This window comes from Perna viridis, chromosome 3 (assembly GCF_037379345.1).
Source record: "Perna viridis isolate PV_CMFRI_1.1 ecotype Kerala chromosome 3, ASM3737934v1, whole genome shotgun sequence".
NCBI classification, from domain to species: domain Eukaryota; kingdom Metazoa; phylum Mollusca; class Bivalvia; order Mytilida; family Mytilidae; genus Perna; species Perna viridis.
The window spans coordinates 19,843,847-19,857,573 of NC_142447.1; the positions used below are offsets into that span (position 1 = coordinate 19,843,847).

Below are 13,727 nucleotides of genomic sequence, written 5' to 3' on the forward strand. Positions count from 1 at the left end.
TCAATTTAAGTACATTTGTTGATCGACGTTCGAATATTAACCTAAATATGATCAAAACTGAGTTACTGGTCCTCGGCTGGCCATATATGATTTCGGCTAAGCGTCAGTTCGATATGGCTAGCTTCTGACTAATAGCTAAGCCAATATGGAAAACCATACGCAATAATACTATAATATTGTTTTTGCATACATGCCTTCCCAATGACACAACAAAAATTATAACATATTGTCACAATTAGACGAAACAACGTAAATATAAATGTTATAAACAAAAAGAAGTTAGAGTGCGATTTGGTCTGTCAAATAATTTTGAATTTCGAAACACGTTGTTCATATTTTGTTTGTAAAAGATATGTTATATCATTGGAAGGTCATTGTACTTATCCTAATGTAAATTTTGAAGCGATAACACATTATTCTAGTTGTGAAATTAAGGAAAGCTAAATGCATTTTTTTTTATAAATTTAGCGGAGTCTTTAAGTGATACAAGATATCATTACTATATATGACCCGGTCAGCGAAAGCTATATGATATGTATATATATATATATATATATATATATATATATATATATATATATATATATATATACGTCTCGGAATGTGACGACTCTATTCGCTACACAGCTCCATCAGATCAAATTGATTCAGGGAAGATAACGTAAACTTATAGAAGGGTCTGAAAAATTCCCAACGATGTTAGACCTAGAAGAACTGTCCCGTACATCGTGAAGAACAACTTAGTACTAAGTTAGAGCCATAGATTAATCGTACGAGGAGGCATGACCTCCAGCTGATTGGTTCTATGAATATGCATTGCAAATATTTTGGTAACAAGAACACTTGCATTTGTTGATGATCTAAAGTTGTTTATTCGGTTTTAACTTGCTAAAGAATGCATCCAGACATTTTTACATGGGGCAATGATACAATTGTATAGATACATGTACTAGGGATATGGAAATAGGTGATAGGTGATAAAGAAATGAATGTGCATAGAGAAAGAGCGCATGGCGAACGAATACACGACGATTGGGATATTTACCTTGAACCATATTTCAACTTACATCTAAACTAGGAATTAATATATATACAGATTTTGCATATCAAGAAATAATTGCTTTCCTTCTTTATTGAAACCCGTTACATCGTAAATTAATATGTGAACACTGTATTACAACTGATGATTAATGATCTCAATAGCTCAACTCCCAAAGATTATGAGCAGGCAAAACACATCTTCATATGCATTGATCAATATGAACAAATTATATCAGAACCCAACAGAACGTTAAACTCAACAGAAACAATGATGATGACTGTTTATTTCATAGATGCATAATATACGTTTAGATAATAACATCAATACAGATGGATTTGCCGTTAGATAAGTACATACATGTATATTGTAGTTGTTTGTTTTATTTCATATAATATACAGTTAAACTGATACGTAAATACCACCTCAACCTTTGTTACACGTTACAAAATGTATAACACATTTACACTGCTATATTAATGATAAACCTATAAATATTTCAACTAGTGTTTAGTCATCTGAATAATAATCTTTGGAATCAAATTATAAATATTTGATTCTGTTAACTTGAAAGAGAGGTTATAATATATTAATATATTTTCCTATATGTGTACTCAGTACATTAATATTGTATATACCATGTAGCTTCCGAACGAATTGAGGTACCTATATCTATGTATACAGGTAGTTCAAACTTCAAATCCAGCGCCACAGTTATCAATACTTGCACCTCAAAGTTTTTAAGAATATGATTTTTTTTTCAGAAGCAATTAAATGAGCCTCCACGTATATTTGTTCCTATTTAGCTGTTGTTTAAAATTGGTTTTAGTTCAATCTTTTCAGACATCTTTAAGGTAGGGTTAATGTCAAACCTTGGAACGTTAAGATTTAACTAATTATGTATTTTTGATAAACATCATACGTTTGGAATAAATATAAGCAGTATATGGATACACATTTACATGAATTAAAAAGGTAAACAATAAAGATTAGATGTAAATTTGATGTTTTTGAGTCCTTTATTTGTTAAAATGGTTATATTGGTTATATTATGACAACTTTCATTGAATGTGTTTTATTTCACTTTTGGCAAGTGTAATTTTAACATACATGTCAAGAACTTTGGTTTCGTTGTTAGGTTGTCTGCAGTATATCACAAAAATTAAACAGTTTCATACATTTGCATAAATTTCTACATCTATTTGCATCAGGTCAAGTAACCTTGTCGGAGTACTTATTTCGAAGGGTCAGCCTCCAGGTTTACGCTATAATTATCACTGAATAGTTTATGGAATTTATTGTTGATGTTTTGTTACCTGTTTTGTTACTTCACAACTTTTTAATGTATCGATAATTGAAAGGTTAACATTAAAAGTACAATTATGAAATTGTAATGATTTTTAAATCCTAGACCCATTTCTTTAAATATTTAGATGTCAGAGAATACAAAATGTTTTTCATTTATTCATTTATTTACTTATTTATTTTATTTAATTCTTTTTTGTTTGTTTTACCATTTCTAAGCTGCTTTTCCACAACTACATATAAAAGTTGTTATGATGAGATCAATGATTTATGTAGAATTCATGATAAAATATAGCCTTGAAGCATATTTCTTACTGTAGGTACACATGTATAGTATAAATAAAGCATTATAAAGGTGGAGGAAACTGGAACACAGTAGATTCAAGAACACAGAGTGAAATAGAGAGAAAAAATCAACAGGCAAAAGTCCACGAGGTAGAAAACAAGGCTTAAATCATGTGAGTCACCCTAGGTAATAAGTAAGACAGGATTCAAGTATAGGATACTATTTTGCATACACGTATAAATAATAAATCAGAACAGAAACCGTTGTTTTCTAATAGTTTCCAATAAATTTAGCCAGTGTTTAGATCATCATTATTTGAGTCATTTCCGTTAGAGACAATCTTTTTATTCAAATACATATTACTGCACATGTTTTGGTATTTATCTCGGACATTTTTTGTAACGTTTAATAGTTTTTTTCCCAACATATATTGAAAGAGGCGGCGCGACCTTTATATTTGATCAATATAAATGTTTTTATATAGAACTTTAAGAAAATTATATAACGTTTGATCATGTTTGGGCATTTCCCACGTGTTTTAGATTTACCTTAACAGTCAATGTGCGTTAGAATTTTGCCAAATAGCGAATGTAAATTTCCAGTCGGTATATAACATACATTTCATACAAACCAATGTTTAATATTCTAGTTGAATGGAAATAGAATTCAAAACATTTCATGACAAGACTTTTTATCACCCTTTTTTATTACATATATTGTATCAAGACAACGTTGATAGGGAATAGGTTAAAGCAATAACTTTCATTCCAAAATATAGATCATGAAAGAATCAAGGTTTGTTTTTACATAAACTTCAAAGTAGAGGTCGATTTGCTATGTAAAACTATTTGAAGTTCAAAACTCGTTGTTTATGTTTTGTTTGTAAAAGAAACATACTATCATTTGAATATCATTGTACTTATTCAATGTAAAATTTAATAATAGGCGTTATAGCAATGATATTCTTTTAAGAAATTGAAATCAAAATATCAATGAAAACTCCTACATTCGGTATCAAGTTAGTCGACGTTACTCACGATATTTAGTTGTAATATATGAATTGTTCCGTTCAATTAATAAAAACATTTCTAGGAATGTGTACACGATAACACCGTATTTTTTACAAATTTAAATATGGGAAATACCATATAGACACGTTCGAAACTTGAGTATTTTAGAACATAAAATGATGCATACCATACTTGCGTATAACTAATAACGGCTCTCAAGTTTTAAAAGAGTCCGGGTTGCTGATTTATTTTGTGTCTATGTGCTTGTATCTTAGCTCGTTTATGTGCTTGACTATTTGTGTCTTGACTACAGGCACTAATTGACTATACTTTAGCTATAAAATTTGTGGGAAGTAGACTACGACGTAGATCGAAAGAATCGAAATCGGTTTGTTCTGGAAATATAGATTGACGGTTTTGTATTTGTGTCATGTAGAGTGATTGTTAAAAAACAAGTCTTCACTAAGTTAACAAAATAATATCAACGGTCGACCTAATAAATAAAGCAACGAAGATAACTAAAGTCGGCATTTGAAACTTGCCATGACTAAGACAACCTTGTTTTTTTTCTGTCTCATTATTTTCATATATCAAATCTGTAAAGATTCGTGAAACTTTTGTTGCAAATTGAACCTATGTATATCTTCATTTTGAACAAGATTTTAGTAAATTTTAAATGAATGTATATCAAAATATTTATTTATGGCATTAGTTTTAACAGTACATACACACATTATAGTATTAAAAAACGGCCACAAAAATGTGTAAAAATTCGAACTGCGAAATTTGTCGGTGTAACGGTTAAATGTTGTTTTATAATTACGTTGCTTAATGTGCTATATCTAATTGAAAATATTTCTGAAGCAATTTATCCGACGTATGCAGGATTGGCAATATCTAACTCCTAGTTTTCCAAATTTCAATCGAAACTATTTTAATGTTTTTATCGTATCATTTACAAACGCCATGCACAAACACTGATCATTAACATTATATTATGATATATTTGTTAGGCGACAATTGTTTTATACTATTATCAATGCTAACGTATATGTGTAGTAACCGCACATAACAGCAATGAATCGGGGGTTGTTTCTAAACAATATCAATGTCTACATATGAAATAATAATTGCACTATATGACACCAGCAAATTAATAATATAAGTAAAAAGCAAACAACTTGAGTCGCTTAAATAAACACTTATTTTTACACCGCAGGTCTTTGTACCACACCCGTTGTGTAATGAATAGGTAAAAGTGCATGGGAATTTGAAGCAAATGGTTGTTTTAACCAGAACAATATTTCAATTAACATCTGTGCCAAGAATTTAATAAGCCCTCACATAAGAAATAAAATTACTCTTGTAAGCGTTATTTCAGCTATATTCAGGCGATGAACAGGACATTGATGATAGCGAGAACATGAAATGGTGATGAAATCAAACAGGGATTGGACACAAGGATAATTGGCTTGAACGATAAAATTAACTTCTATATGCATATGATTCTAATCTTATCAAAATTTGTGTTTCTCTATTTTTATATTTATGATTTAAGAAGTAGCTGTTAAACATTAATGTATTAGGTTGCAGAATTTGATGTGTCATTTATGGCATTTCTGTACTGTGAAGAAAAACAGTAAATTTTCTATGTCTGTTTATTGGTATTTTACATTTTTTTATTAGGTTGGCAACTTGTGTGAAAGTTAAGAATTAAAACGTTTACATGGATTGGTTATATGTGTCATAGGGTAAAATTCAAAAATAATTTATCTGTATTGTTCATCGAGTAGATTTAAATACATGAATATTAAAGGGTAATTTTCTGGTCAAAGATACATAACACTTAAATATAATACTTTTAATATTCAATGCATGATCTCCTTTTCCTGTAAAGACACAATAGTATATTAACAACTCCGACTCCACCAAAAACATAGACCAGGTACTTCTCCATTAATGTTTACTGATGGCATATAAAGGTATGTTTTAAGAGTTTGCTTTCATAAAAAAGCAAGTAATGCCAAAACATTTTTTTTCTGGTACCCCTCCCTTTGAAAATGTCTAGATCCACCCCTGGATATATCACAACAGCATTGATACGGAATGGGTTTAGATATGTGTTTTCTTCTCAAAACACTCATTAAAAATCGGAAGGATCAAGTTTCTCTTTTACACTTTGTTAAAAATGAAGTACGATCTCTTATGTCAAAACAAATTTATACTTAAACTAGACTAAATTAGGCTAAATTAAACATAAAATTAAATTAGACATAAATTAGACATAAATCCACCCCTGGATATATCACAACAGCATTGATACGGAATGGGTTTAGATATGTGTTTTCTTCTCAATACACTCATTAAAAATCGGAAGGATCAAGTTTCTCTTTTACACTTTGTTAAAAGTGAAGTACGATCTCTTATGTTAAAAAAAATATATATTTAAACTAGACTAAATTAAACATAAAATTACATTAGTCATAAATTAAATTAGACTTCTTACAATCAGACTTCTTGAACAGGGTTATGTTGCTACAAGATTGAAGTTATAGCAGCAGCGATTTAATAGTCGTCATCATGAACTCGTGCATCCTTACGGTATATCCATTTGCACCATAAAACTGCTTTGTTCAATGTGTCATAGTTTTCCTTTCCTTTTTTTTTTGTTTACCCTGGACATGACCCTTAATAAACAACTCAGCGGGTGTTTCTAGGAAAGATGCGGACGCTTATTCTACCAATGCGCCCGGTCAATGCTTCCAGTTTTAAGTTGGATCCGAGTTTATCATTTTCTTTTGTTACTTTGTATGTGTAATTTAGGTTATGTCATGTTCCTCGATGTGTGTGTTTGTTTTCCTTGTTTGTTTTTTTTTTCCGGGATTACATTATTTTGATTTCCGCTGGAATCTTGGTTCTCTTGATTACTATTTATTGATTAGTATTGTACAGATTACAGACATGTATAATTAATATGCTTTTTATGGTAAGATTTAGAACCCGGTGGAATAAAAAAGAATCACCCTACTTCAAATTGGTCTAAAACATTTTTTAAAAGAGGAATTCCAGCGAAAACCCAAAAAGGTATTATTGCAAGAATAATGACTACAGATCGAAAACAGACACACATAACAAATAACATGATATAACCAAAATAATACAAACAAAGAAACGGAAGTAAATTAGCAACCCGGACTCAACTAAAAATCCAGGGGAACAGATTTGGTCCATCAGTCGAAAATTCGGGAAAACATCAAAGAATAAATCGTAACAAAGAATGTCAATACAATAAGTGAATGAACGTAAATAAAACAAAACATAGGACCATGTCTATGTCTTTCATGTATCTTATTTGTTTTCATAAAGATTTTCAACAAGTTTACCCTGAAATACAGGCCTCAGCACAGCAAACAACAAAAACAAAAAACAAAAAACAAAACAAAACAAAACAAAAAAACTAAGTTTAGACTGTTCTTCACCTGCAGGGTTACACCAATCATAACCTTTTGAAACTGATGTCGTCAGAAACAGCCGAGACTTTCCTTGGACTTAAGTAATATTTCAATTTTGGCTCAAAAAGTTATAAATATCTTTTTTTTGTAAACTTACAGAACTCGATCGAGCCGATATAGATGTTATGCTTTATGTGAGTAACGATATGTAGAATAGCTATATGTTTATACTGTTATTATCCACGTAAGTGCCGTGGCACGTTAGTCTGTGTATAAGGCTACTTTAACGATAAACTTTGCGGGGTATATGTATTAAATGACGTATAGCTAGAACCATGAAGCTCAACTAAACTCAACCGGGACTCCTTGTATCTTTCAGCAGTCTTTGTTTATTCGGTTATGTAATTTTCTTAATGATCATATCATCATTAATAGCTCATCTGGACCAAACGTATTTATATGAGCTTCTGTTGTCATATTTTGACCGTCTTTGTCTGGTTAAATATTTGTTAGTATATTACAAAAATGAATGTGGATTGTACCTATTGTCTCCTTCCTATTAATGGGAATAGTGTTGTTAGTAACATAGTGAACCAAAAGACCTCTGAAATTTTTATCTTGCTTAAAATGGCATATTGCGATTGAGTCCGGCCTACAATTATGCAGAAATATGTAAAAGTGCGAACGAAATGATGAAAGAAACCTAAACATGTTTTTGATATATACTACTTTTCATGATCGCCCTGCTAGGTAATATCAAAAGAATGCATATTAATAGTAATAAATGTTACTATATTTGGTACAAAGTATAGTTTGAAACAGATGCATTAACTTATTTGTTAAATGTACATCACATTGTGATAATGATCTGAACACGGGCACTGCTTTTGCACAAGTTTTTCAAGTGAGTTCATGTAATTTTTTTAATATAAGCTTTGCTGTTACAGATGTATTGGACTTAAACATCTGGGATGTTTCATTATCTGAGCATCGCAATAGTACCAACTCGCTATATGGTACAGTAGGAAACTAATTAGAGATGTTTGCCTTTATAGAAAAATCATAATGATGTCTTTTTCAATTAATTCGGAATAATTGGTAAAAGGTAACTCATGTTAAGAACGGGTGTTCTAGAAAGTCTGTAATAATATATAGTAGCCAGTGTTTCCTCAAAAGATGTGCCCAAACATATTATTTAAAAAAATATATGTTAAAATGACACCTAAGTAGACCTACAAATGGACCAAGCTATATACATGTAATCCGTCAAGACGTTCAGACGGGCAATTCCCGATTTTTGTTCTATAAACCAATGCAGTGCTTTATTGGTGTTGCGTATTTTGTCATTATTCCAGTTGTAATATAATATTGAAGTAAAATTCCAAGTCCTTGGTGTAGCTTTTTCTTGCTATTACATCCCATGAAACTATGATATAAGATCAAAGAGTGATAAGAGGGATCACATGTCGTGTTTAATAAGTGGATCCGGAATGGCCATAATTACAGACAACATTATATTATGGCGAGCTATCATGGTGGACTATATTTTGGTTCATTGTGATAGTAAAAATAACTTGTTGACCAAACTATACGGCAGACTTTGTGTACCGCACAAGACTTCTTACAACTAGGCTTTTGTAACAGGGTTATGTTGCTACAAGATTGAAGTCATCCCTGTAGAAGTTTTATGATCGTCATCATGAACTCGTAAAACAATACTTTGTATGGGTCTGCATCATGATAACTGATTTGTTTAACATGTCATGGTTTCCTCTCCTCTTTCGTCTACACTGGACTTGACTTTTTATGAGCAACACGGTGGATGTTTCTGGTAAAAAAAACAGGGGAAGCTTCCACTACCGGTGCATCTGGTCCATTCCTAGATAACAATCTTTTGATTTCTGCTAGAATCTTGGTTTCCTTGATTATCCGTCTACCATGGACTTGACTTTGTATGAGCAACTCGGCGGATGTTTTTAGAAAGTCAGAGGACGCTTACTTTATCGTTGAAACTGGTCAACGCTCCAAGTTATTAATGAAGTCCGAGTTGCTCATTTTCATGAGTTTCATTGTACGTATTATTTTGGTTATTTTATGGTCTTTGTGTGTGTCTGTTTTCCCTGTCTGGTCTATGCCTTGGATTGTGTTCGTTTGATTTCCGCTAGAATCTTGGTTTCCTTGATTACTCTTATACTTGTTTCAAGCTTCAAACGTTTCAAAACTTATACTTGTTGGAGCAATTATGAAGTTAAAACATTAGGATATTTAGCTTGGACAACTTATAAAACTCATCGTTTTTAACTAGTTTTAATTGATGTCTATCTCATTTTCGTCACAACGTTTTACAATAACACTAATCGTGCTGTTTAAGTAATCATCTTTAATATTCATAATCTGAACATACTATGTTTAGTTGCATGCCTAGATAAGTATTATTTGTTTGTTTTTCGTTTGTTTTGTTTTGGTTTTTGTTTGTTTGTTTGTTTGTTTTTTGTTTTGCTTTGTTTGTAGGATAATAGTCAAATCTTTGTTTATCTAATTATAGTCTTAAGGAGTTTACTAACTTAAACGTTATGACATATAATAACATATTCACTGTACTTTGTGGAATGTTTTCGTTAGTAGGTAAACGTTCTGTTTGATCGAAAATTTGTGCTAATTAAGTCAATAATTGATTTTGTTCTTGGGAAAAGTCCGTTGTACAATGTATGAAATTAAAAATAGATGGTGTATCGTTGATGATTAGTATGTAAGGGCTTTTAGAACAGAGCTTAGTTAAATGTATTTAGATAGTCTAGGTTATAGAGATTGACTTTTTTTAGTCATGGATGCTGGGGCGAACAACTGTGAAAGATGATATGTACACTTTCTTTATTTTGTGCACCAGATATCGGAAACCACTTATTGCCTTCTATCTTAAAGACGTTTGTATTAAAATCATTTAAAATGAATAATTGAAAATCAGTATGAAAAAATCAAAATCTGCCCTCAGAAGTATATTGTTAAATACAGACGCACAAACTGTGTTTAAGGTAGTTTGGCACATTTCAGTTGGTAATAACATGATCAATAACAAATACATATGGGATGCCAGACATGAACACGTTTTAATATAAGTTATGTTTATATATTATACTTATCAAAATTAACCATGAACGTTTGCATTTATGAAAGAGTACTCAAGGGAACCAAGGTTATAGCGGTAATCAAAAGAATGTAATCCGGGACAAAGACCAGACAGGGAAAACAGACATACACAACAAAGAACATAAAGTAGCTAAAATCATACATACAAAGTAACAAAAGTAAATGAGCAACTCGGACTCCACAAAAAACTGGGAGCATGGACCAGGTGCACCGGTAAGGTAAGCGTCCTCTGCTTTTCTAGAAACACCCGCCGAGTTGCTCATAAAAAGTCTAGTCCGGGGTTGACAAACGTGGAAAGGAAAACTATGACCTGTTGAATAAATCAATATTCATGGTGCTGATGGATACACCATAACGATCCATGAGTTCATAGTGACGACCATAAAACCTCTGTAGTGATAACTTCAATCTTGTAGCAACATAACCCTGTTCCAGAAGCCTATTTGTACGAGTTTTAGCGCGATACAAAAAGTCTGCGTAGTTTCGGCAAGCTCTGGCATAACGTATGGGTTGTGATATGAACACTCCATACGAAGGAGCCGAAGGGATGTTGCCACAGATGAAAGGAAAGTTGACAATTCTGAATGAAAGGTCATTACATTTGTCGTAACGTTTGGTCAATAGTTTCCCTTATCATTGATTTCTAAGTGTAGGTCAAGATATGAGGCTGACTTCACAGTGTCACTTGAAAGTTACACCAAGTTTGAATATGAACAAGTGAAAATGTGTTTTGTGATATAAGTAAATAAAGTTCCATTACGTTTGTGCAATATACGATAAAAAATTTTTAATTCAAGTAAATGAATAAGCATTTGTTGTTTTAATTTGCATTTGTATGATTGTTACTATTTTGTTGTTATCAACTTTTGTTCATCTGAAAGGACAAAAAATTAAAAAAATGTTTCTTACCAATTTCAAGATGTATTAAAGGTTAATAAAGGGTACACTTTACCTTTTGCAAAAATAAAAATTACTGTTTATGAAAACAATATTTAACAGATATATGATGTATGTTGTTGAATCTAAAAAAAATAATTTTGTTCTTATTTTATGAGAATCCTTACTAGTGCACCTTTACATCACAGGTAAATTACGGGCACACATTACATTGCAGACAATGAAGTTCCTGATACTTAATATATAATAGATTTACCTTTACATTCCTAAAAAAGAAAATAAGTATAAAACAAATTTAATAACCCCTGTCTGAACTAATCAGAATAATACTCTAATATTACTCTAAAAGTTAACTTAAAATACAGGAACTAACTTATTTGAAGTTTTATGTAGTCAGTTTTGGTTTCGGCAGACCAACATAGTATATGTGCTTGGGTGTATATATGCACTTATCAATTGGTGTTTTAAATTTTAGTGTACATGTAATATGTCAGATAACAAACTTAATAAAGGTATGTCACCGACAAAGAACGCAGTATTTAACGATATGAGCTGAACAGGTTTATAAATAGAATCCGGCAAGAATATAAAGGTAAGCGTTCATAATGATATCCAAACAAGGGAATTGAAAAGTTAATTTTCAAGGGCAAGAAATAAGACAAATTGGAAAGTTGAAAATTGCGTTCATCAATAAGTAAATACAGCGGCTAATATGCTGTTATGCATACTTTAAACAATAGCAGCAAACGATAGCAATCATTGCATGTCAGAAAACAGTTTTTTGTCCTTGAACTACTTTTCAAAAATTTATAAGTAAGCAGTTATACTGTAAATACTTGGCTTGAAGAAGTCTGATAAAATTGGAATCGAAATGGAAAGTATAACAGCAAGCCTATCTTTTCCTCAACACTTTGTTTTTGGTACAATACATATTGATTTTCTAGTTTAAATGATATCTTACGATACTGTCATGAATTTCCGACAGTTGTTACCTTGCATATTTTCTCCTGAATATATTCTTCCTTAAATGTTCTCTAACCCTTTAAGATTTAATCCCTCCAGCATTGATCTACAAGACATATCCCCGAAGTTTTCGTTTTTATCTTTAAAATAAGTTACTATTAAAAGCAACAAAATATATTATAACTGAGAGATAACACAGATCTATATTGTCTGAAGTAAACATTGTTACCTTCATGTTTATTCAACAATGATCTATTATGAACTCTAAAGACTGGCTAAATGATGGGGGCCCATAAGGCCTTATTCTGCCTACTGAAATTATTGGTAAAAAAAATGTCAAAAGTTGTAAATTTCCAATTTTAATGATTAAGAATGTAATTTAAAAAGTAACGATTGAGAAACGATTGCATAAAACATGGTTGGAAAGTTTTCAGACCTTTCTATACGTTTATATATCTTCAATTTGATCCGATGCAGCAGTGTAAGAAATAGAGTCGTCACATTTTGAGATGTTTGTATATATATAACAAGGCAAAAGACGCAACAGACATTTTAAACGAAGAAACAAACCTGACAGTCAACCATCCAACACTGTCATTAATCTTTCACCACACAACCTAACTGAAGATGAAACATCATTATTAGCTAAGGGTCTCAATTTCTGCCCAGTTCCAGGGCCTGTAAATGAAACCATCCTGATCGAGGAACTTGACAACTTCGCCAGAAGTTTGAGGATCAAAGAGTACTTTGGCTCAAAAGAGAGTGAGGGTCAAAATGAGTGTGATTCAGACGATGAAAACAATTATCGGTTTATAAAGAAAAGTGGGTGGGTCCCTGAAAAGGTTAAAAATTTAACTTTGGAATCATTTATTGATAATGTAAAATCTGACTTAATAAGAAATGTAAGGGTCAACGTAGAGAGTCGCGATAATTTAACAATAGGGGAACGTGCTGCACTTTAATGTCTAAGGACCAATGACAATATCATAATAAAACCTGCAGACAAAGGCAGCGCTGTAGTGATCATGGACAAATCCGCCTACATTAATGAGGCCGAGCGTCAACTTAAAGACGACCGTTTTTATATCAAATTAACAACAGACACCACTCAATCCTTTGCGGACGAAATAAACACTAAGTTAAACAAAATGTACGATAATAACCACATTGACATTAAAACTCTTGAATATCTCAAACCTGAAAATCCTAAACCTGGTCGATTCTACCTACTCCCAACAATTCACAAAGTTAACAACCCAGGTAGACCTATAGTCTCTGCTAATGGCCATCCAACAGAGAAAATTTCGGAATTCGTGGACTTTCATCTACGTCCACATGTTGAAAAACTTCCATCATTTATAAAAGATACTACTGATTACTTACAGAAGATGCAGGCTCTGAATCCCCTTCCACCAAACACCACTCTGGTCACTATGGATGTTACATCTCTCTATACCAACATTCCTCACTTTGATGGCTTGCAATGAAGTATGGGACTCTCGGGAGGTCAAAGTTCCACCTACTGACTGCCTAGTCACTTTGCTCACAATGGTTTTAAAAAAGAACAATTTTACTTTTAATGGAGACCATTACTTACAAATAAATGGCATAGCTATGGGTACCACAAT

At 31.8% G+C, this 13,727-nt stretch overlaps 1 protein-coding gene and 1 long non-coding RNA gene across 2 annotated transcripts in view; both read left to right on the forward strand.

The window, feature by feature from the left end:
- Positions 1–2,137: 2,137 nt before the first annotated feature.
- LOC148621359 (uncharacterized) lies at positions 2,138–5,212 on the forward strand. Its single transcript, XR_015921164.1, has 2 exons — positions 2,138–2,802; positions 5,022–5,212. It is a non-coding gene; the product is annotated as an uncharacterized LOC148621359 (long non-coding RNA).
- Positions 5,213–11,510: 6,298 nt separating this feature from the next.
- LOC148621360 (uncharacterized) overlaps positions 11,511–13,727 on the forward strand; it is a 99,188-nt gene continuing 96,971 nt past the window's right edge. The window contains exon 1 of the mRNA XM_088575579.1: positions 11,511–11,728. The gene's annotated coding sequence lies outside the window, so the exon portion shown is untranslated. The remainder of the gene's footprint in view (positions 11,729–13,727) is intronic.